Genomic DNA, 2,964 nt, shown 5'->3' with positions numbered 1-2,964 from the left:
AGTTCTAGTCACCCTCCAGTACCTTGCCCAAGTCACCATTATTCATAGGTAGTCTTGATAGAAAGTGTTAGCAGGCTATTTGACCATTAGGTCATCACAGCTGAGCCAGATCCTTTCTTAACCAATGTCCATACAAGCAAACTTCTAACAGCATTTTCTGGATAGCAATTAGCATCCAGAAACTTGGTCAACTTTCATTTCACTAACCCAAGGCCTAATGCAACGTTTCTACCGAGGCCTCAACTGTGACGAGCTAACACAGCACAGACCGACGTATAATGATGGGACTTCATGGTCTGTGTGGCTCAGCTGCTCACAGAATAAACTCACAGAACTATGGCAGGACAAAAGCAAAGTACTGTGGATGCTGAAAATTTACTTGAACCGTTGGCCCCGATATTTACTAGATTGAGATTTCCAAGCAGAGGGGGGGGCGGGTAAGGATGGGTATTGGAGGAGCTCTGGTCGAGATCCGGGTATCCCTGAATTGCGTGGAGTTTTAACTCTGGCATGTGTGTGTTTTTTTTAATAGGTTCCCTGCTCAAAAGCCAACCTGATTGAAAGGTTTGTCTCCCTGTTGGGTGGGGAACACTGCCGAAGAGACCGCAGCCCAGGAGCAGGTAAGTTTGTGCTGCTCGGGATAGAGATCAAGAGGTGGGGGTGGATACAATGTGGTTTGGAGGTTTGGGGGACGGGGGTGATTATGGGTGGGTGGGGTCGAACAGAGGTCAGAGGGAGAGTTGGGGAGGTGCGAGAGAGATTGGAGGGAGAGATGGGGTGGTTGGGGAGAATCGTTGATTGTTAGAGGTCAGTTATCGCGGAGGGTCCGATCGCATGTGATGATTGATGGGTTTGCTTGATGGGCCAGGGAAAGTACTCCTGCTCCTGCTGGCCCACAAGCAGTACTGAAAAGGCACTTACCTGTCCCACACAGCAGTCTGTGCCTCCCTTTAGCTGCCAGGTTTCTCGGGTTGGCCAGGGTTAAGCCTGAAACACAGATAATATATTAGGCACACAGCCTCATTAAAATATTTAAATGAGTGACTCCTGTCCTGGGGGTGGGTTGGCTAACCGTCCCTCCTCTATTAAAACTTGATGTGGACAGCTCCGAGGCAGATTGGGTTCGAGTTTGAGATTTTCTTTACATTTGTACTACACACCCGATCCAAATTCACCCATTTTGGGGGGATTAAAATGACCCCTGTTAACTCTGTTGCTCTATCCACAGATGCTGCCTGACCTGCTGAGTGTTTTTTGAACTAATGGAGAAGCAGCCTAGGAAGTTAAAGGATAAATCGTGAAGGTTTCAGGTAATTAAAGAAAGACGTAAACGCAAATATTTTTGTTATTAATTTGGAATTGAAGTGAACAAGCAAATTTGAACTTGTGTTGGATAGAACTTAAAGTTGGGAGCTTAAAAAACACAAATTGCTACAGACATGCTCATAATCTGATCTGACTGCAATCAATAACAGTACTAGTTTTAGTATGGTGCATAGTTCCTTCATGATTAAAAGACAACCACATGTTGCTGCAGATAGCGAGAGTGACAATATACTTTTGGTTGAGACATGATTCACCTTTTATTCTGTGCTCAGATCGTGGAAAAGTACATTTGAAAAGAGATACAGATTATGTTGTGGGGACAGAACAGCATTAGCTAGCCAAGAAATACACTGTGGCAGAATTAAATGTAAAAGAAACACTGTTGTCAGCATTTGCTAAACTTGTTCTCAAAGATCTGTGTTGGGATAAGGCATTGTCATTATTTATTGATGTTTCCAACAAGGGAAACAGAAGACAGTGTCCTTGTGCAATGAATTACTTCATCAAGAACTTCAGGTTGTCAATAAATTCCTGAAAGAATGACAAGTACTATTGTGATGCATGGTTTACAGATACACAACAGGCGTCCCACTGCATCTCACCAGAGTCAGGGCAACTCAATATCGAGCGGTCTGCAGGCCACTTGGCCAGAGCAAGGTAAGGCCTGGGGAGGGGTGTTTGTGATCGGAAACAGGGAGAGCCTGGGGCGGTAGTGGCCCAAATTTATTTTTGTGGGGCCCAGAGTGCTTCTCCTGGTTTCACAAAAATTGTTCTAAGTTAACCAATAAAATTGGACGAAGAGTGCACAGTACACATTCCACCTCGTCATCCCCCAAAATGGTAATTGCGGTCTAATATACGTCATAGGACCCTGATTTTCACAGTAAAAGGGTATACCACCTGAATTAGGTGGGTGCTTTAGGCCCCCAGCAGTAGGTCCCTTAAATGGCGGCAGCCGGAGCAGTGGCTTTAAATTTAGGGCCTCATTAACACTGATTTGGCCAAGGCGAAATCAGCCCCGTGAACTGGAAATTGGTAAGTTAGTCTATCATCTGTAGAAGGGAAAATACTTATGTGAGGCGAGCGGCCTATAAAGGCCCAACAGTTGGAGGAGCGTGGCAGCAGTCGGGAAGCGGGAGTTCGTGAGGCGAGTTGCGTATAAAGATGCAACAGTTCGAGGAGAGCGCCAGCAGTCGTGAGGCGAGCCGATGCAACTGCAGCTGGGAGAGAAGGCAAAAAAGAAATAGAAAGAAATAGAAAAGTGACGTCACAGCCAAGGCAGTAAGTGATTGGCTGGATTGGTGAGTAGTTTTTCTTTTTCTTTTCTTTATCAGTAAGTAACCTTTAGCATTATTGTTGCCAAATTAAGATAATCTAAGGGTGAAGTCATGGCAGGAGAGCTCGGACACGTGTTATGCTCCTCCTGTGCTATGTGGGAAGTTAGGGACGCTTCCAGTGTCCCTGACGACTACATGTGCGGGAAGTGTATCGCTTGCAGTTCCTGACAGACCGCATTGTGGCACTAGAGCTGTGGGTGGATTTACTCTGGAGTATCCACGATGCTGAGGAGGATGTGAACAGCATGTTTAGTGAGTTGGTCTTACTGCAGGTAAAGGGTACACAGTCAGATAGAGAAAG

General features: G+C 45.7%; 1 long non-coding RNA gene across 1 annotated transcript; it reads left to right on the top strand.

Annotated features, from left to right (window-relative positions):
- The first annotated feature begins 537 nt into the window (after window positions 1-537).
- LOC139274780 (uncharacterized) lies at window positions 538-1,984 on the top strand. The gene is made up of 3 exons (XR_011595602.1): window positions 538-620; window positions 1,229-1,310; window positions 1,899-1,984. It is a non-coding gene; the product is annotated as an uncharacterized lncRNA (long non-coding RNA).
- The last annotated feature ends 980 nt before the right edge of the window (window positions 1,985-2,964 follow it).

This window comes from Pristiophorus japonicus, chromosome 10 (genome assembly GCF_044704955.1).
Source record: "Pristiophorus japonicus isolate sPriJap1 chromosome 10, sPriJap1.hap1, whole genome shotgun sequence".
Classification (NCBI taxonomy): Eukaryota; Metazoa; Chordata; class Chondrichthyes; family Pristiophoridae; genus Pristiophorus; species Pristiophorus japonicus.
The sequence above is the reverse complement of the archived record's forward strand: the minus strand, read 5'-3'. Positions and strand labels throughout refer to the sequence as shown.